Source organism: Geotrypetes seraphini, chromosome 14 (assembly GCF_902459505.1).
Source record: "Geotrypetes seraphini chromosome 14, aGeoSer1.1, whole genome shotgun sequence".
Taxonomy (NCBI): Eukaryota; Metazoa; Chordata; class Amphibia; order Gymnophiona; family Dermophiidae; genus Geotrypetes; species Geotrypetes seraphini.
In genome coordinates, this window is record NC_047097.1 from 34,225,801 (window position 1) to 34,248,740 (window position 22,940).

Sequence of the window (22,940 nt, forward strand, 5' to 3'; positions counted from 1 at the left end):
GTATATATAACACAAAAATATATGAGATGATATCTTTTAATTAGGCTACTTTAAGAAATGTGTTCACTAGCTTTCAAAGGATGAAACTTCCTTCATCAGGTCAGGGCAGTATGAGCAAAAGATTACAATACCAGGGTTGTTTAGCAAGGATTATAAGTTTGGAATAAAGAGGTAGAAACCAGGTGCCTTTAAATAAAGAGCAGACAGACTTGATTGATTGGAAATGATCACTGTCAGCTCCTGAGCAGGTGGTTGATAGGAATTTAAAAAGAAACAACATTGATTGAAATGTCTATATACAAATGCTAAACGCTTAAAAAATAAAGATGGGAGAGTTAGAATATATAGGATTAAATTAAAAGATAGATATAATAGGCACTGAGACCTGGCAAAAGGATTATATTGCAATGATAGGGTAGATCAGAACATAAGAATTGCCTGAAGAGGAGTGGTGCTTTGTTTAAAGAAGGGTCTTGAATCAAATAGATTCACTAAAGCGATTTCCCACTGTCACAATTCCATTTTCATTGCATTTCTACAAAGATATATTTTTCAAAAACACTTACCTATTCGCAGTTTTCATAGTTTGCACTCTTGCTGTGGCTGGTGGGAATCTCGAAACCCCACCAGTTGAAGACCCTCCTCCTCCTGCACCCAGCAGCACTTGCCTCCAGGGCAGGATTAATTCATCAAGGGCCCCTAGGCACACAAGTACACTGGGCCCCTGCCCCGCCCCATCCCACCCTATCATGCACCCAGTCGGAAACAGGGAAGCTTTGGGAAAGCAGCACCGCTTGTACAATTACAGTTCCCGTTGTCTTTCTTACCCGCGTTGCTTGCTCGTCTTACTTTCTGTCGATGGGGGGGGCTGCATTGCCGATCGGGGTGGGGCCCGCATTGCCGATCAGGGGAGCCCATCGCCGTTTGGAAAAAAACAATGTTGATGCCCTCCTTCATCGGGCCCCCCTGACCATTTCTTGCCCTAGGCACGTGCCTACTTGGCCTATTGGTTAATCCTGCCCTGCTTGCCTCGCGGGGAAGCTGACACCAACCTCCTCTGTACATGCTCACTAGGGAGGGGGGGGGGGGAAAGAGACCAGGCAGCAATGATTGCAGTGACAAAAGGCAAGATACTGAAGGCAAAGAATATGATACATTGCTTTAGTTCTCATCCTTCCTTTGATATGGAGATTTAAGGAAGGTAGTTAATGCAAAACTGGGCTTTTACTACACCTTAGTTTATCAAAGGGATTGACTAACTCATGGTAACTCAATACTGCAGGTTAGTCATTTCTGTGAGCAATCTTTCAAGAAGCATTATTTTGCTGTCCTGGGAACATTAGGCTGCAAAGCTGTGGCCTGATGTTTCTGGGCTGCTTCTTAAAGACGTTGGTGCTCACAAGCAGAAGCTATAATCCCACCTCATAGACTCTCAATGACGTTTCCCCCTGACCCATAGCACTCTTCTAACTTCTTTTAGATCCCCTGGGCCTACCTGCCAACTCCTTGCACATGCCCACATACGCGATCATGTTACTCCACTCTTTATAAAGTGTCATTGGTTACCTTTCCAATTCAGGATTCCGCTCATAGAAGACATATTTTCAAAGCAGTTAGACTATGGAACTTTGTAAGTCTAAGTGCTTTGAAAATGAGCCCAAAGGTGTTATTCACAGCTTCCCCTCCATATTTAGCGTCCTTGATTTCTCCCTAGGTCCCTGCTAGATACTTATGATCCCTGGAGGCAGTAGCGTACCTGGGGGGGGGGGGGGGTCGATCCGCCCCAGGTGCACGCCCCAAGGGGGTGCACAGGAGAGAGCTGAGTGTTCTCCCTAGGGCCTTTCAGCTGGGCGGTCCGCCCAGGTAATTTAGATGACCGCCCAGCTAAATTCTGATGCCTCCGCTGCTGCTCAACATTAAAAAAAAAGACGGCTTGAAGATGTCACCTTAGCCCGTAGCAACTTTTGCACCGGGGCTTTAACGTGTGTGTGCCAGCTTCCCTTCTCTTCCCTCCGAAACCGGAAGTTATGTCCGGGGGGGTGGGGGGTGGGGGAGGGAAGAGAAGGGAAGCCGGCACGCACATGTTAGATCCCCGAAGCATAAATTCGCTACGGGCTAAGGCAGGAGACAGGTCAGTGAAGCCTTCCATTTGCTCTTCTTGCTGTTGGGTCCTGCCTACTTTCAGTTTCCGCGAAGGCAGGACCCGGCAGCATTTCCCCTAATTGATTGTGATCTTGGGCCGATCAGCCTTCTTCTCCGACGGCAGAATTGACATCGGGGAGAGGAATGCTGGTCGGCCAGAAGTAGGGAGAGCTTGGGGGTGGCGGCTGGCGGCTTTGGGGCCTGTTCCCCGATGGCAGTGACATTGGCAGTGGCTTGGGGGAGGGCAAGTAGAAAGAAAGTAAGAGGGCAGGAAGAGAAACAGAAAAAAAGAAAGGGGGCATGAAGAGAGAAAGAAAGAAAGGGCAGGAAGAGAGGAAAAAAAAGTTGGGAGGAGGGGAATGAGGTCAGGAGGAGAGGAAGCATACAGGCTGAAAGAAGGGAAGAAAGATTGGATGCACAGTCAGAAGAAGAAAGTGCAACCAGAGACTCATGAAATTACCAAAGGTAGGAAAAATGATTTTATTTTCAATTTAGTGATCAAAATGTGTCCGTTTTGAGAATTTATATATGCTGTCTATATTTTGCACTATGGCCCCCTTTTACTAAACTGCAATAGCGTTTTTTAGCGCAGGGAGCCTATGAGCGTCGAGAGCAGCGGGGGCATTCAGCGCAGCTCCCTGCGCTAAAAACTGCTATCGCGGTTTAGTAAAAAGGGAGGGGGAATATTTGTCTATTTTTGTATAGTTTTTACTGAGGTGACATTGCATAAAGTCATCTGCCTTGACCTCTTTGAAAACTCATGGAATATAAATGATAATTAACATTTTCTCTGCGTACAGCGTGCTTTGTGTTTTTAAAATTTTATTGTTGGTAGATCATTTTGACCTGGCCACAAAGGTAAAGGGGAGGGAGGAAGGGTTGCTGCTGAAAGACATAAGAACATAAGAACATAAGAAGTTGCCTCCACTGGGTCAGACCGAGGTCCATCTCGCCCAGCGGTCCGCTCCCGCGGCGGCCCATCAGGTCTGTGACCTGTGAAGTGGTTTCTGACCACTTTTATAACCTACCTCAAGTTCTATCTGTACCCCTCTATCCCTTTATCCTCCAGGAACCTATCCAAACCCTTCTTGAACCCCTGTACAGAGTTCTGGCCTATCACTTCCTCCGGAAGCGCGTTCCATGTGTCCACCACCCTCTGCGTAAAAAAGAACTTTCTAGCATTTGTTCTAAACCTGTCCCCTTTCAATTTCTCTGAGTGACCCCTAGTGCTTGTGGCTCCCCTCAGTTTGAAGAATCTGTCCTTATTTACTCTCTCTATGCCCTTAAGGATTTTGAAGGTTTCTATCATGTCCCCTCTAAGTCTCCTCTTCTCCAGGGAGAACAGCCCCAGCATTTTTAACCTGTCAGCGTATGGAAAATTTTCCATACCTTTTATCAGCTTAGTCGCCCTCCTCTGCACTCCCTCGAGTACCGCCATGTCCTTCTTGAGGTACGGCGACCAGTATTGAACACAGTACTCCAGGTGCGGGCGCACCATTGCGCGATACAGCGGCATGATGACTTCCTTCGTCCGGGTTGTGATACCCTTTTTGATGATGCCCAGCATTCTGTTTGCTTTCTTTGAGGCTGTCGCACATTGCGCCGATGGTTTCAGTGATGAGTCGACCATCACCCCCAAGTCCCTTTCCAGGTTACTCACCCCTAGCAGTGTTCCCCCCATTTTGTAGTTGAACATCGGGTTCTTTTTCCCTACATGCATGACCTTGCATTTCTCCACGTTAAAACTCATTTGCCACTTTTTTGCCCAGTCTTCCAGTCTCGTTAGGTCCTTTTGTAGGTCTTCACAGTCTTCCGTGTTTCTAACCCTGCTGCAGAGTTTGGTGTCATCAGCAAATTTGATAACCTCACATTTTGTCCCCGTTTCCAGATCGTTAATAAATATATTGAATAGTAGAGGTCCCAGCACTGACCCCTGCGGAACTCCGCTCATGACCCATTGCCAATCTGAGTATTGGCCCTTGACTCCAACCCTCTGTTTCCTGCCCGCTAGCCAGTGTTTGATCCAACGGTAGATATCCCCTTGCACCCCGTGGTTCCACAGTTTTTTAAGTAGCCGTTCATGTGGTACCTTGTCGAAGGCTTTTTGGAAGTCAAGGTAAATGATGTCTATGGATTCACCCTTATCCATCTGACTGTTTATTCCCTCAAAGAAGTACAGCAAGTTCGTGAGGCATGACCTTCCCTGGCAGAAGCCATGCTGGCTCGCCTTCAGTTGTCCATTGTTTTCTATGTGTTCGCAGATTGTGTCCTTTACCATTGCTTCCAGCATCTTTCCAGGAACCGAGGTCAAGCTCACAGGCCTGTAGTTTCCCGGGTCACCCCTTGATCCCTTCTTAAAGATGGGCGTGACATTTGCTATTTTCCAGTCCTCTGGGATCTCCCCAGTTTTTAGGGAGAGGTTACATATTTGGCGAAGTGTCTCTGCTATTTCGTTTCTCAGTTCTTTTAGTACCCTTGGGTGGATGCCGTCCGGGCCTGGTGATTTGTCGCTCTTTAGTCTGTCTATCTGTCTGAGGACATCCTCTTTGCTTACCTCTAGTTGTACCAGCCTTTCGTCGTGTTCTCCGTTTATAATCACCTCGGGTTCTGGGATATTGGATGTGTCCTCTCTGGTGAAGACTGACGAGAAGAATTTGTTTAACCTTTCAGCTATCTCTTTTTCCTCCTTTATCGCTCCTTTCCTGTCTCCGTTGTCCAGTGGTCCCACTTCCTCTCTGGCTGGTTGTTTCCCTTTCACATACCTGAAGAAGGGTTTGAAGTTTCTTGCTTCTCCTGCCAGTCTTTCCTCATATTCTCTCTTTGCCTTCCTGACATCTAGTAATCCTTGCAGGCTTGACTGTGCAGGGAATTATTTTTGTAAAATCATGTTTTGTTATGTGACTGCCATTATTTAGACTTTAATTTCTATGAATGAATAGAATGAAATTGCTTGTTTTTATGTGCGTGCGCTGAAGGAAAGTGGAGAGAGAGTGGGCTGAGGATGCTGAAGGGAAATGGGGAAGAGAGAGTGGGGAGAAGATGCTGATTTATAAATTGACAATTGTACAGAATATTGTTTCTTTTTATACTTTAATATAAACAATTCAAGGCTTGTGTGGATGGAATCTCAGGTGGTTTGCGGGGATGGGGACCGAGCTTACAGGGATTAGTCCAATAAAATGGTATTTTTTTTATTTCTCATTATTTGTTTTATTTTTATTTGTTAATTTGTAAAGTGGTGATTGTTATGTATCAGTTTTTTCAAATTTACATCTACTGTCTTTATATTTTGCACTGTATTAGAGGACATGCGTTACTATTTTTGTGGTGTTGCATTGTATCCAGGGTCTGGTTTCTTGGCGGTTCAGTTTAACTTTTGCCTACATATTTCTATTTTTAGTTTGTGATTATTCCATATTGGGCGAGGGTGTATCTCTGTTCTGTGTGTATGAAAAGAACATAGTTTTCAGTTGGCATTGACTACAGGATCAATTGACTGTGCGGGATCTGGCTTGTTTAGTTTTACAATGTATGTGTTGGTGTTCTAGTGCTCACTGCAGTGTTTAAGATGCTGCCTTTTCCTAGGTACACTCTTGTGCGATATGTGGATTGTTACTATTTTTCATATAGATGGGGGGGTGTCAAAAAAATAATGGGCCCCGGGTGCCACATACCCTTGGTACGCCACTGCCTGGAGGGTCACTATATGAGTACTCCTACCGTTCACTGCTCTAGGTTAGAGTCCACTAGGTGTTCGGGGGTGGGGGTGGGGTGGTCTGTACTGTACTGTTCCTTTTCTTGAAACTCTCTCCCACTTTCTCTCAGATTAGAAAAATCATATAAGAACACCAGCATCAAAATGGAGCTAGTGACCATTAGGGGTAATTTCTTGCTTGCTCTTTTAAGAAGCACCAGGCACATCGGGCTGCAGCTTCGGCAGTATTTTTTTTAGAATGTCATCAGACCAGAGGGAATCAGAAATATACAATACAGCAGTGAAATAGCCTCTCAGCTAAAACAACAGCCAGAGACAGAAAATGTGGAAGCCAAATTAGATATAAGGACCCAACGTGGCCCATGTTTTGTGCTGTTGCCTGAGTCAGGGATCAATAAAAATCTCACAAAGTAGCTTCCCTTGATGATCAAAACAGTTATAATTCCAATCCTGGAAAGAATGTGATCAAACACAACATACTACATGGTAGCGACCTGCGTCTTGTTGCTTCATCTGAAGGATAACTTCACAGTATTTTTTAGAAGCTAAATAAATTTTGGTTTTAGGTTTGTTTTGGCAACAAAATAGGCCCCGGAAGTTGCATCAGAGACGACCTTTCCTGCAGCCACACTTGATTTCAATGCTCCGGCTGCTCGTAGGAAGCAAATTTAGAAATTGCCAGCCATGAAGGTAAGGGGCAGGGAGGGAGAAAGGGAGGAAAGGTGGGGGTCGAGAAGAACAGATGCTGAAGGGACCTGGGGAAGTTGGGGTGGAGAGGAACAGACGCTGAAGGGAACTGGGAAAGGTGGGGTGGAGAGGAACAGATGCTGAAGGGAACTGGGGAAGGTAGGGTGGAGAGGAAGAGACACTGAATGGAACTGGGAAAGGTGGGGTAGGGAGGAACAGACACTGAAGGGAACTGGGGAAGGTGGGGTGGAGAGAAGCAGATGCTGAAGGGAAATGGAAAAAAGAGAGATTCCAGACTATGGGGGAGCTGAGGGAAGAAAATGGGTGCAAGACCAATTGAGGGTGGAAGGAGAATTGGAAGGGAGAGGCACAGCAACAGAGCATATGGAAGAGACAGAGAAGGCAGACAGTGAATGGAAGGAAATGAATGAGGAGAAAAATAAATTATATTTATATTTATTTATTTATTTTTTTGCTTTAGGATAAAGTAGTATATTAGTTGTGTTGATAAAAATTTATAAACAAAGCCTTGCCAGCTGAACATCTCTTTCTCTAGTTCAGCAGCCAGAACTTTGATTTATAAGGAAGGAATAAGCTAAATATTACAGTACTGAGGTTTGTATGGATGCTGTGGGGACAGGGTCGGTGGTCGCAGAGATGGGGTGGTGATGGGGACAAATTTTTCCCCCGTGTCATTCTCTATTGACCATGTATATTCAGGTTAGAAGTCTCTGGAAAGGAAATAACCATTTGCAAACTGGTTGGATAGTAAAGATACTTCATTGGGCATCTCTGGTTACCTGTGCTTTCTGTGTAGTTGAATACTTTAACTGAGCCTGCCGAGTACTTTCTTTAATTACATTGTCATTCAATAAAACCTGGATATCCTAAGATATTTGTTCCCTGGAGCCCAAGAAAAGCAAGTGGATGAATCAAGGCCATGATTTGTTCTTGGCTAAAATTAAGTCCATCTGTCCAATTACTCAGTAAGATTTGGAAAATAAAGAAAAGTGAAAAGTTATGAATTCCCTGACAGATTTCAAAAATAATAGAAATATAAGCTTAACACTGAAATTAAAGGCAGCCATTTCCCCACAGTTCAGCCTAAACCATGAACTGAGCTAGATAATTCATTAAAATTAAAATTGAGCTGAATCATTTTTATTTTTTTTTATATTCATTGCCAATTTAAATTAAAAAATAAATCTGTGAAAAGAAAGCTTTACTTGCCCTGGCGTCGGGGTTGATAGTAGTGTTATTCATTTCCAGTATTTCAGTGGAGATGGTGACATGTGGGATAAAGATTTATTAGATATGTGAAGAGCCATTTTAAATAGCACATCTAAGTCTGATTTGGACATCTTGAGAAGTGCATCCAAAACTAGGCCGGAGAAAATGTTCATTTTCAAAACTGCAAGAAGTCTTTTTTTTTTTTTTTAATGACCTATTTAGACATTTTGGCCCTTAGGACATCTAAATGTTTTGGTCATTTTCAAAAGAACCTCGTCCAAGTTTAAAATGTCCAAAACAAAGCCATTTGGACATTGGCGGGGGCCACAATTTATACTATACTGGCCACAGAGCAATGGGACACCTTAAAGGGCACTGCTATGAACTTCACATAAAGGGTGCCAGGTGTATATCTCACTATAACCCCCTTATTATGTATGGTGAGCCCTCCAAAACTCCCCCAAAACCTACTATACCCACTGGTCTACCACCACAATAGTTCTTATGCCTGCAGGTGTCACCTATATGGCAGTACAGTAGGATCTGGCTGGGCTCACACTTGTCCACCATAAATGTAGTGATCAGAGTGGGAAATGGGTCTGGGTCCCACCTCTCTATGGTTCACTACACTGCCTGGAAAGGACCTCTACGATGAAAATGCCAAATCCAAACACAGGAGTCGTGAGGAAGAGATGTCCACAGCCAAAGTCAGGGTGAACCAAAACAGTTTTTATTGATAGCTGTGAGTGTAGACTCGACACTGACAGTGTTTCGGCTAAAATAGCCTTTTCTCAAGAGTCAGATATTAGATGATCTGTAGATTGAAGATTGGCAAATAATTTGTGTAAGGAAGATACTGGAATGCACTACTTGTTAGAAAACTGCTAAGGACTATGGCACGATGTGTTCCAGTATCTTCCTTACACAGATTATTTGCCAGTCTTCAATCTACAGATAATCTAACATCAAACTCTTTAGAAAGGCTATTTTGGCCGAAACACTGTTAGTGTCGAGTCTACACTCACAGCTATCAATAAAGACTGTTTTGGTTGACTCTGGCTTTGGCTGTGGACATCTCTTCCTCATGATTCCTGTGTTTGGTTTCATTACACTGCCCACCAGGTCACTTCTGCTTGCTGCTCTACTAGGATTTCCCATACCAGGTGTTGCTGTTATAGAGACTGGTACTATATCTACTGTTTCATTCAGATCTTTGGGGAGCGGGAGGGGGGTCAGTGACTACTGGGTGAATGTGTGTGTAGAGTCATGACTTAATCCCTCCAGTGGTCATCTGGTCAGTTTGAGTACCTTTTTGACCCTCAGATGCTTTTAAAATAGGTCTGGCAAGATGTCTAGAGAGTCGGTTTCGAACATCAGCACTTGGATGTCTCGGCAATTAAAACTTCCAAGTGCTGTTTTCTGCCGTCTTTTGGATGTCTTTCTTTTTTGAAAATGAGCCCCATAGGCTTTTTGAAAGATAGTCACAAACTTAAGCCAAGAACTCATCTGTAAAGTATAGTCTAGAATCTACGAGGGTGAATTATAGTGAGCATTGCTTAGTGAATCCTGGCTAGTTCTGCCCTCTCAACTTAGAGGTAGTTTTCTTCATTGCTAATATTGTGAAACTTCTTATATGGCACTGATATATTCTTTTGTAAAGTTTTGCCCTGTGGCATTCCCTTGGACATAATATAAAAACTCATTTTTGCACATAAAACACTTTTAGGCATGGAAATGGCTTGCTGTAAAATTTCCTGGGCTTTATAGGATAATTTTATAAGTTGTAATACTTCCTGGGCTTTAAAGGGTAATTTTATGTCATTTCTATATGTAAAACACCGATTTATGAGCATAAATGGAAAAGGGAGAAAATGCAACAGGGGTGGGGAAATTGAAGAAAGAACACCATGTACACACACGTGTTTCAGGGATGAGCCGGTACTTTTATACCAGGCATCCACAAGGGTGCAATTTGGCCTGCCCTATCATGCACCCTAAGAACCTCCAAATATAAATCCATAACCCACATATCCCTTCTTTGTCTCTTCACTCACTTTCAGCCTTTCATACTCTGAAGAAAGCCACAGCATGATGACTGAAATGTCTGTTTCACTTAGACTTCGGAATGACCTGGACAACTGCAACAACCAAGACTGGTGTTTCCTCTCATGAGAGGTTGTAGAGATTTCCAGTGCTGAGAAATATTTCCTGGCTTCCCTGAGATGAGTGAGGCATCAAGGAGTGGGAGGGTGATTGAAGAAGGGAGCTTGGAAAGGTATGAGAGATCAGAGTACCTTTGTCAACCTGCCTCTGGAGGGTGTGAGGGTGAGATTGTGGCCAGTTGAGAGTATGGATTTGGAGGAGGCTGAAGGAGCTGGATTATCATAGATGGACTTCTGGTTGGAAAAGAAGGCTGATTGCATGGACTGACATCTGGCCAGTGTACTTGGAGCTGAATCAAGTCAACTGTGGTTCACTTCTGGCTTGGAGCAGCAAAGCCTTTGGACCAACAATCAACACCTGGCTACTATTAGAAACAGGATACTGGACTAGATGGACCCTTGGTCTGACCCAGTAGGCATATCTTATATTCTTATATTTATCTATAACCAAAGGAATAGATTCTTATATAATTCAGTGTTATATATAAAAACATAGGAATTGCCATACTGGGAAAGACCGAAGGTCCATCAAGCCCAGTATCCTGTTTCCAACAGTGGCCAAACCAGGTCTCAAGTACCTAGCTAGATCCCAAGTAGTAAAACAGATTTTTTGCTGTTTATCCTAGGAATAAGCAGTGTATTTGCCCAAGCCATCTCAATAATGGCCTATGGACTTCTCTTTTAGAAAATTATCCAAACCTTTTTTAAACCTCGCTAAGCTAACTGATTTCACCACATTCTCTGGCAATGAATTCCAGAGTTTAAATACATGTTGTGTGAAGAAATATTTTCTCCAGTTTGTTATAAATTTACTATTTAGTAGCTTCATCGTATGTCCCCTAGTCCTAGTATTTTTTGGGAAAGAGTGAGCAAGCGTTTCACATCTACCCTTTCTACTCTACTAAGTATTTTATAGACCTCTATCATATCACCCCTGAGCATTCTCTTCTCCAAGTTGAAGAGCTCTAGCTACTTTAGCCTTTCCTCATAGGGAAGTCATCCCATCCCTTTTATCATTTTTGTTGCCCTTCTCTGTACCTTTTCTAATTCTACTATATCTTTCTTGAGATATGGTGACCAGAACAGCCCACAGTATTCGAGGTGTACCATAGAGCGATACAAGGGCGTCATAACATTTTCATCTTTGTTTTCCATTCCTTTCCTGATAATTCTTAACATTCTGTTTGCTTTCTTAGCAGCCGCCGCACATTGAGCTGGTGGATTCAACATATCTTTAGGTATCAACATGTAGCTAAGATTCAGAATTTAAATCAGTTTAGTAAGCATAAATGATAGGTCATAATCCATTTTATATACTTTAATATATACACTTTTTGCTCAAAACAACATGGAAACCCCAGAACACACCTGTAAATTATTACAACTAATAGGGGATTTATTAACCCTTGCCAGTAGGATCTTCTACACAGTTCTACCATTCTATTTGAACTCTCTAGTTATATTATAATGCCCTTCTCAACTGTTAAGATTGTTCCAATCTAATTTTCATGTTCTAAGATCAGGCACTGCATGTAGTGCCATCTTCTTTTGTAGGCCTCTATTCTATGGAACACCTTACCAATTCATTGGTGTATGGAGAGTTCTTCTAAGATATTTAAAGCAGGTGTAAAGAGGGCTCATTCAAAAGTAAAGGTTCTAGACTTTAAAAAACTTTGTTCAGATAGGGGATTAAGTCAAGAAATCGTTGGCTGGATGGAACCATATGGAAGAATTAGGAAAGCAGTGGGCAAAAGTGAAATGAGCTAGAGTAAGGGCAACAAACCATTTTGTAAAGAAAGTGGGGAAAAGTAAGAGGGGAAAAAAAGCTGCTTTGTTTCTCAAAAGTAGTATCTGAGAAGGTAAGGAAAAAGAGGTTAGCTTTCATAAACTACAAAAGATCGCAGAAATATCTGGAAAAATTAAGAGAGGCTGGTTGAGTACATAAGAACATAAGCAATGCCTCCTTTGGGTCAGACCTCTAGGTGCCTGGGCCAATCAGGCCTTAGGCTTAGTGGGGATGGGCAGACCCGCTATGCCTAAGGCCTGATTACTCCAGGCTTCTAGAGTCTGGGCCAATCAGGCCTTAGGCTTCGCGGGATGGGCCAGGAAGGGGCGGGCCCACCTCATTTCGAAGAGGCGGGCCTGCCGGCTGGATGGGCAAGACCCGTCTGGCCAACAATTAAAGGTTAGTTTGGTGAGGGGGAGGTTTGGGGGCTGTTAGCGCGGGGCGGTGTGTGCGAAGGAGGGGTGTCTTCCTGCCGGTGATCGGTAGTGTCGGGGGGGGGGGGGCATCTTCCAGCAGGAGGGTTTGGGTACCCTCCTGCCGGCGATCGGTCGTGTCGGGGGGAGTGGGGGCATCTTCCGGCAGGAGGGGTTGGGCACCCTCCTGCCGGCAATCGGACAGGCGGCCGCTATACTTATAGCGGCAGAGAGATCCCTTGCCGCGATAAGTATAGTGGCCGCGTCTACTCTAACCCGATTCTGTAACCGGCGTCTGTAACATGGACGCCGGTTACAGAATTGGGGTTTAGTGTAGGCCCGATTCTGTATAGGATGCCTCTCCTGGGCCGTCCTATACAGAATCCGGCCCATGATGTCTATGGGGTCTCCTTTGTCCATCCGTTTGTCAGGAAAGCCAAGATGCAAATGGAAGAAAAAAATAGTTGACACAGTAAAATGGGGGGGGGGGGGACAAGACATTTTTTAAATATATTAGTGATAGAAAGAAGTGCAAAAGTGGCATTGTGAGACTCAAAAGTGAAGGGGGAGAAATATGTAGGAACTGATAAAGATAAGGCTGAATTGCATAACAAATATTTCTGTTCTGTGTTCACAGCTAAAGCGCTGGGAGCAGGACTGCAGAAGACAAATGCAAATAGGGATGGAGTTGTGGAAGACCCTGATCAATTTTCAGAGGATTGTGTTTGTGAGGAGCTTCCTATAAAATGGGGGGTGGACAATGCAATGGGGATGGATGGTGTTACATCCAAAGCTAATGAAGGAACTTTTGGCAGCTCCACTGGCTGACCTTTTCAATGCTTCTCTAGAGTTGGGAGTGGTGAGAGAAGGGCAGATGTGGTCCCTCTCCTCAAAAGTGGAAGTAAGGAAGAAGAAGGGAACTACAGGTTGGTAAGTATGACTTTTGTGGCAAGTAAATTAATGGAAACACTTTTAAAACACAAAATAGTGATGTTTCTGGAATCCAGTGGATTACAGGACCCAAGGCAACATGGATTCACTACAGGTAGGTCTTGTCAGACAAATCTGATCAATTATTTTGACTAAGAAACCAGAGAATTGGATAGAGGGAGTGTGCTGGATGTGGTGTATTTAGATTTTAGCAAAGCCTTTAACAGTGTTTCATACAGGCTTATAAGAAATAAAATGAGTGCCCTCGGTATGGGCCTCAAAGCGATGGACTGGGTCTGGAACTAGTTGAGTGGAAGGTGACAGAGGATAGTGGTTAATGGAGATTGCTCTAAGGAAAGGGATGTTACCAGTGGTATGCCTCAAGGTTCAGTTCTTCGGCCTGTTTTTAACATTTTTTGTAAACAATATTGCTGAAGGGCTGTCAGGTAAGATTTGCCTCTTTGCGGATACCAAAATCTGCAATAGAGTAAACACTCTTGATGATGTGAATAACATGATGAAGAACCTAGCGAAGCTTAAATAATGGTCTGAAATTTGGCAGCTAAGATTTAATGCTAAGAAATGCAAGGTCATACGTTAGGGCTGCAGAAACCCAAGAGAACAATATCATTTAGGGGCTGAAGAACTTTTGTGCATGAAAAAAGAGCAAGACTTGGGTGTGATAGTATGTGATGATCTTAAGGTGTCCAAATAGGTTGAAAAGGCGATGGCAAAAGCTAGAAGGATGCTGAGGTGCATAGAGAGAGGTATCCCCAATAGAAAAAAGGAGGTATTGTTGTCCCTGTTTAAGACTCTGGTAAGACCTCATTTAGAATATTGTTCAATTTTGGAGATTGCAACTTCAAAATGATAAAACAGGATGGAGTTGGTCCAGAGGAAGGCAACTAAAATGGTTGGTGGCCTTCATCATAGGTGTATGGCAAAGATCTCAAAGTCCCTCCTTGAGAGCCCAGTCGGGTCTTCAGGATTTCCCCAATGAATATGCATTGAAAGCAGTGCATGCACATAGATCTCATGCATATTCATTGGGGAAATCCTGAAAACCCAACTGGATTGCAGCCCTCAAGGAAGAACTTTGAGACCCCTGGTGTACGGGGACAGACTTAAAGATCTTAAAATGTATACTATGGAGGAAAGGTGATATGATAGATATGTTTAAATACCTATGTGGCATAAATGCACATGAGGCAAGTCTCTTTCATTTGAAAGGAAGCTCCAGAATGAGAGGGATTGAATGAAGTTAAGAGGTGATAGGCTCAGGAGTAATCTAGATCATGTAGATTATATTTAATATATGCATCATACCGCTTTGCCGTTTATTGTATAACCTTAAAGTGTCTTACAGGGGAGTGGGCAATTGATAGGTTGGATTCTCTTATGATGTGAATCAAACATTAAAATACCGTAGGTTACCATGTGCTTTGAAAATGAGCCCTAAAATCTCCTTGCAAAGTAGTGTAGACTTTATCTAAAGAGGCATCTTACTCTTAGCGCTTCCTTGGAAAACAGTAATTTTATATAAGTGGTAGAAATTAAAGAAGAAAAGATTTATATAGTTGGCATCAACTGCTTAAAATCTTTATGACTATTGAGCCAAATCGGCTTGATATGCCCTTTATGAAAGGCAATATATTAAAATTTCAAATAAAGAGAAAAGAAGAGCAAAAACAATTTTAATTCAAGTATGAGTCAAAAAAAAGGGATGCAAGGGACAACCTGGACATCAGAAAGCAGTTTTTCTATCTATATGTCACCCCACTCTATATCTCTTTGTGTTAACACATCTCCAAGTACGAAGAGTTGCTTGTTGGAAGGAACTAATAAAAGATTCTGTATGCAGATTCCTCTTGAGGGGAAATGTATGCTGGTTTTTTGATTCCATCTAAAATTACAAAGTCTAGGGGACACTCGAAGTTACAGGGAAATGCTTTTAAAACCAATAGGAGGAAATATTTTTTCACTCGGAATGCATTGCCAGAGGATGTAGTAACAGCTGTTAATGTAGATGGGTTTAAAAAATGGTTCGACAACTCCCTGGAGGAAAAGTCCATAGTTTGCTATTGAGACAGCCATGGGTGAAGCCATGTCCCTGGATTGGTAGCATGGAATGTTGCTACTATTTGGGTTTTGCCAGGTACTTGTGACTGGATTGGCCACTGTGGAAACAGGATACAGGGCTAGATGGACCATTGGTCTGACCCAATGTGGCTATTCTTATGTATCTGTAGTCTGAACCAAGCCCTTGAAAAAGGACCATAATATAAGATAAAGCAACATTTCTAGACTCAGAAGCACAAATGAAAAGAGAAGAGAGAAGACAAGGACTTGCCTCAAAGCAATACATATAACAAAAGAGATAAGCGAGATGTCTAAACCACCCAAAAGACAATTATATATATTATAATGAAGTCCATAAGTAACAATATGTCCAGTGAAATCCAAATTCAATCACTTGTTTAGGAATCAAGTCTTTCTGATGAAGTCCTAACTAGGATCCCAGTTTCAGCTATGACTTCCTTAGGGGCCTAACAAGTAACTTAGCAGAACTTGATCCACAATTAACGGATCTGGACAATTTGAAGTGAAGAACTAAAAATGATTTTGTACAATCCAGAATAGAAAGTCTCCTCCCCTTTCTTCCTCACTTCCATGTCTCCCAGACGGAACTTCATCAGAAAGACTTGATTCCTAAACAAGTGACTGACTGTATTTGGATTTCATTGGACATAGTTATACTTATGGACTTGATTATAATAAATATAATTGTCTTTTTAGTGGTTTAGACATCTCGCTTGCCTCTTTTGTTGTATAGACTCAGAAGCAAATATGTTCCCACAAAAACCCCCCACACAATTAAGAATCTGTTATGCTGTACAGCTCTGCAAAATGAGTCATCTAGAAAATATATCTTTTTCAGTTCTTCATGTCTACTTCACCAAACTCTGGTTATAAAGGGCAATCATCTCAAGCCATCTGCTGCTATTTAAATGTTATCAGTCCCATACTTGGAATACTTCTAACATCTCTCTTATTTTGTCCTAACAAATTAGCTATCAGTGAATGGCACCATCTGTGACTTCCAGTAAGTAAAACTGTTGTTGATGAAATTATCCAACTACATAGATTTTTTTTTCCAAATTTAAATGCAATCTTTCCAGGCTTACCATAATATCACAGTTATGTCAGTTGTAGGCACTCACTCATGTAGATGAGGCTTTGGGAATAAATCTTCTTTGAATGAGAAGAAACCTAACCAAACCTATGCCAGGCTCACTAATGACTGGAGTAAAAGTATACACCATGAAATGATAGAATATATTTTGCAGATGAGCATGTACAGTTATGGAGTTTGGGCAGAAAATGGGTGGAGTTAGCAGATCTACCTTCTTTAGACTATGTCAAATTCATTCAGTTTCTAAGTTCTTATACCCCAAGTCACTTAATACACTAATTCATTCCCTGGTGATTTCAAAAATTGACTATTGCAACGTGCTATTTAAAGGAATTGCCCAAAAAGAAATCCAACGTTTACAGATCGTTCAAAATGCTTCAATCAAACTCATAAGGAAAGCTAAAAAATTTGACCATGTAACACCTCTACTTAAGGAAGCACATTGGCTTCCAGTTGCACACCGCATAACATATAAATTAAGTCTATTGACTTTCAAATCTCTTCTCTATAAAACTCCCGCCTTTATTCATAGTCTATTGATTCCCTATACATCAACAAGATTACTCAGGTCTACTGACCAACATCTTTTAATAGTTCCCTCACTTAAAACCATAAATACACCGTGACAATTTATTTTCTCTGTCAAAGAACCCCAAACATAGAATTTACTCCCAATTCTGTACGGGAAGAACATAATTTAGATAGATTTAAGAGCAAGTTAAAATGCTTTCTTTTTAAAGATGCATTTGACAACTAGTAAATTAGGTTAGGTATACCAACTAGAAAATCAGATTAGGTGCATCAACTGAACAGTAGTTCTTAATTTCTTTGAAGCTCACCATTTTCCCCCTTCCTATTGTTTTTTTCCCTTACTCGTCTTACTTGCTATCATTAACTTGTATTTCTTTCCTTATTTTTTCCTTTTGTACCATATGTTTTGACAAGTCAGTTGTATTTATCTGGTTTGTTTCCTCTTGATAATTGTAATTCATTATTTTTCTCCTTTGTACATCGCTTAGAATTTTGAATAAGCGATTAATCAAATCCATAATAAACTTGAAACTTAATGTCTATGTAGATTCTGAAATAGTATAACCTAGGCACAAATTAGCGTATAATAGGTGCTTTCATTTACAGTGATCACCCATACATTCAAGGCACATTCTCTGCCACATGAGCTAGTATTTTATAAAGGCAAGTAGGTGCCTACCCAAAATGCCCTTTTCTAAAATTACCTTTGTAAAGTAAGTATAGAAAGTATTCATCTTTTTTGTCTTGTTTGAAAATAGAATATATTAAAACTGTTTTTTCCGTGTATTCATACATCCTACTCTGCAATGGCCAAGTGAAAAAACATATTCTAGAAATATTTAGAAAATGAGGTAGGAAAAACCATTATGGAATAGATTTGGTTAGATAAGCATCTACCTCCCACATACTTCTGTGGCATTCTCTGGTGTAACCAATGATTTTTAACAGTACTTATATGAGTATATTGTGAGATCATCTATGATATCAGTAACGTGCTTTAATGTGGAGTATATTTGAGAACTTGGGAAATTACTGAAGACAGCTTTTGTTTGTGGAGGTATTCTCTTGATTGAATTGAGATTCTGATTGTAGATGTTATAGAAGTATTTATTTGTTTATCTATGTATGTGTTAGTTCTATGTTCTAGGTATTGCATTTCAAAGCAAAGGTCTAACCATAAGCACCAAGGAGCTGACAAAAGAACTCCGGGAAAAAGTTAATAAATAGGCAACAAATCAGGAGTTGATTATGCAAGAGTTACAAAGTTCTTGAATATCCCTTGGATCACAGGATGATTATTAAGAAGCAGAAGGTTTATGGCACCACCAATATCCTACCTAAATCAGATCATCCCTCAAAGTGGATGATCATGGAAGAAGAAGGAGACTATGGAGGAAGCCAAGAGCCCAATAGCAACTTTGAAAGAACTATATCTTGGCACCAAGTTATAGAATTGCTCCCAAAGCATTACATTTGGTGCAAACCCAACACAGCAAAGCACCAGACCTACTACATGAAGCATGGTAGTAGTAGCATCACATCATGGATTTTCATCATCAGAACTGGAGCACTTGAGGGAAGGAGAATGAGTGGAGAAATATATAGCAAAGTCCTTGAGAAAAGCCTGTTGCTGTTTGCAAGAAAGCTGAAAGTGAGAACTCATTTAAAATATTGTGTACAATTCTAGAAACCGCATCTTCTAAAGCAGGGGTGCCCACACTTTTTGGGCTTGCGAGCTACTTTTAAAATGACCAAGTCAAAATGATCTACCAACAATAAAATTTTAAAAAACACAAAGCACACTGTACGCAGAAAAAATGTTAATTATCATTTATATATATATTTTTTAAAGAGATCACTGCAGCTGACTTTATGCAATGTCAACTCAGTAACAACTATAAAAAATAGACAAATATACCCCCTCTCTTTTTACTAAACCGCGAAAGCATTTTTTAGCACAGGGAGCTGCTCTCAATGCTCATAGGCTCCCTGCGCTAAAAACCGCTATTGCGGTTTAGTAAAAGGGGGATAGAAATTCTCAAAACGGCCACATTTTGATCACTAAATTGAAAATAAAATAATTTTTCCTACATTTGTTGTCTGGTCATTATTCAAATCATTTTGGTCCCAGGCTCTGGTTGTCTTCTGATAACTCACTTGTCAGGGTCTCCTGCCTATTTGTCATTTTCTTATTCTCTGTGCTAACCATCCATCTTCCATCTCTGTCCTCCCCTTCCATTTCCCTTCCCTCCCCCGGAAGTCTGGCATCTTTCCTTTTTTTCGTCTCCATCCACAGATCCACCTTTTCTCAACTACCCTTTCATCCAGCATCTCTCCCTCCTTCTCCACCACCCCAGGCTCCACCATTTCTCCCTGTATTTTCCCAACTACCCTCCTATCCAGTATCTCTATCCCCCCTCCATACCATCCCCTGTGTCCAACTTCTTCCCTTTATGTTTCTTCCCTCCCTAAATCCCATTGTCCATCATCTTTCTCCCTCTCCTCTGTTTTTAGATCCATTATTTCTTCCCCTCAAAGTCTGGCATATGCAAGTCTCTTTGAACCCCCCTTCCCTCCCTCCCTCCGTGTACTCCCTCCCCCCACCCCTTAAGGCCTGTCCCCACTGAATGCCTGCACTGTCCCCCCTGAAGGCCTGCACTGTCCCCCCGAAGGCCTGCACTGATCCCCCTGAAGTCTTGTACCCCACCTCTGAAGGCCTGAACACCACCCCAAAGGCTTGCACACCCGCGAAGGCCTGCCTGTCTCCCCCCGAAGGCCTGCCTGTCCCCCCTGAAGGTCTGCCTGTTCCACCTGAAGTCCTGCACCCCACCCCTGAAGGACTGCATGTTCCTCCCTGATCTTCCGCATATCCATTTACCTAATTCCAGTAGGGAACAGCCTGCAGAGAGGATTGCTGGTACTTTAGCAATCCTTGTAGGTTGCCATAGGCCTCAGGAGCTGTCTTCTCTCTGCCGCGGTCCCACCCCTCCTCTGTCACAGGCAGGATTGCGGCAGAGGGAAGACAGCTCCTGAGGCCTATGGCAACCTGTAAGGATCACTAAAGTACCGGCGATCCTCTCTGCAGGCTGCTCCCTGCTAGAATTAGGTAAAGGGATGCGCGGGATGCCAGAGAGAAATCCGGACACCATAGCACTTCCCGACTGACCCTCCCCCATCGCCCTCTAAAGCAGGAGCGGCGGCGGCTGGCCAGCAAAAGGCAGCACTGCTGATCCTGCTTTAGGGGGGAGGGGGGAGGGTCAGTCACTGAATTGTGAGGGGTTTTTTTTTGGTTTTAAATCGTATCGATTCACCCGAAGTGAATTGATTCGAATCGGGCAACCCAACCTTGGCTCTTATCACAACAGGCGGTGCACCGCTTCTGTTTCCTTTAGTAGGGCACTAAGCTCCATCCCCCACCGACCTTCTAACCCCGCCCTACCAGCACTCTGATTGGCCGGCGTTCTTCATGAGGCAGATTAATTACACGCTAGTCAGGAGGGGAAAAAAAGAGAAGGGAATTATGATTGGCCGGCGTTCCCCACGAGGCGGATTAATTGCACGCCGGTCAGGAGGGGAAAAAAAGGGAAGGGAAACAGCATGGCTCTGCGATCGACTCGGGTTGCCTGAGTGATCGACCGGTTGATCGCGATCGACGTATTGGGCACCCCTTTTCTAAAGGAAATAAATAGGATGGGGTCATTTCAAAGGATGGCTACTAAAATGGTCAGTGGTCTTTGTCATAAAGTGTATGGGGGCAGACTTCAAGATTTCAATATATATGCTTTGGAGAAAAGGTGGGAGAGGAGAGATACGATAGAGATACCTACATGGCATAAATGTGCATGAGGTGAGTCTTTGAAATGAAAGGAAACTCTGGAAAGAGGGGACATAGGATGAAGGTGAAAGGGGATAGACTCAGAAGTAACCTCAGAAAATATTTTTTCATGGATAGAGTGGTGAATGCCTGGAATTGTCTCCCAGTGAAGTTGGTTCAAACAAAAAGTGTATCTAAATTCAAGAAAGCTTGGGACAAGTAGATGGCATGGCTAGGCAGGCCAAATAGGCCATATGGCATTTATCTGCCTTCATGTTTCTCTGTTTCTATATTTCAATGAGATGAAATTCATCTTTCTTCATAACAACCCAAAGCATATAGCCATTGGCAGTGATCTTTCAAAAACAACTGAAACACCACAGTTAGCAACTTTGTTTATCTCTGTATTCCTGATACTTATTAAAACATCTATTAAGATATTAGAAGTTATTGTGGACAGTGAATTAAATTTCCAGCCACAGGTGTCAAATGTGGCAAAAAGATTATTTTTGTGCTTTAAGATTAATTTGATCATTTAAGAAATGATTGGATATACATGCTGTACGTATTTTTGTAAATGTCCTTGTAATCGGTAGCCTGCACTATTGCAAGTCCCTCAAACAGTTTGAAAACCATCACTATTAGAAAATTGCACATGATTCAGAATCTTGCAGTGAAGCTCAAACTTGGAGCCAAACAATATGATCATGTTGACGCATCTTCTCATTAATAAGCATTGGCTGCCAGTCAATAGTAGGACTGCTTTCCAAATCTTGCTATTATCCCTTAGCACGTTTTGTACTGGATTACCAAATTATCTTGCTGATTTGCTAGTTCCCTACACACTATTGTTCTCATTGCACTCCCTATAACAAAACCTGCTTGCAATTCCTTATATCTAAGTACAGTTTGAAGTTAACCATTTTTTCTGTGGTAACTCCTCAGATATATGATGGTATGCCACTTGTTCTGTGATTGGAATTTTCCTATAATTCAAGAATGGCTATCATATCACAGGGCAGTCAGAGACACCTGCCTGGAAGCTGCTTATTGCTCAATAAGTAAAAGCCTTCCACTCCTCTTCCAGAGATCATAAGTTCAGCTCCCCCAGCACATATTTTAATTGTGGCATTCTACCTTGCAGGTATACCTTGATGATCTCACAATGAGGTCACCATTGTGCAGCTGCAAACCTCCATTTGCAATGAAGTAAAAGCCATGCTAAGATCTGTATCTGGGGTTTTTTTTTCTGTTCTTAAGCTTTTGCAAATGAAGTTATGCATGCAATTTATATATTTGTGTTATGTGCTTTCTTTGTTTTCAAGAATGAGCTGATTGGAGCACTGTTTAGTCAGAAAAAAAGGGTAAAATTTTAGCATGAAAACTAAAGCTATGTTTTTCATGTGCTGTGCTTCAGTTAATGGATCTTTCCCTCTAATTAGCAAATAGCATTGCTGTTTGTCCACAAAAATAGGTTTTGCATGCAATATATCTGTTTTGATGTGCCCCATTTATGTGGTGCTTTATTAAATGTATTTTGAGCTTAATAAAGCAAAAATAAAAACCCAGAGAGCTATTTAGCAGATCGCATTAAGGACATCCAAAGAGTGCCTAAGTTCCATCCATAGAACTCTGGTCTATCTGAAGCCTAAATTGGGCTCAAAAGTAGACTTCCTTAACACCCAGTTTTACAATAGCTATGCATCTTGCTAGCTCACTCTGTAGCACACTGGTTAAACCTAAACCCTTCTATCCTAATGTTACTGGTTTGAATCCCAGTCACTGATGGAAGAGAAATAAAAGCATTAAACAGTTCCATCTCCTAGTATAACAATTACAGTTAGTCGTCGACTTACGATCACAACTGGTTCTGACTGCTAGGTCGTAAATGGATCAGGACATAAGTCGGCCTATGTTAAATTAAGGCAAGAATATTAGACTGGGTAATGATATTTTAACCATTTCAATCATCTTAAAGCAATCTGTTAACAACATTTTCTTTCTTTGGAGAGCGTAAGTCGCGTCGTAAGGTCGAACAGTCGTAACTTGGATAGGCCATAAGTCGACGACTACCTGTATAATGAAAAACAACATAAAATCACCATTCTAATAACGTAATAATACAATATTATAACATTAAGGACATTGTTTGGATGTCTAAATCTCACCTAAAATCTGATTCTCTAAAGGATGCCTATAAAGTTAGATGCTTAAACAGTGCTGAACTCTGCTGAGTGCGATTTTACAAAGGATGCCTAACTTGGGCACCTAACTTTAGACGCATTTTGCAGAATCAGGGCCTTTGTTTCTAGTACTGTTAATTGTACAGTGTGCATT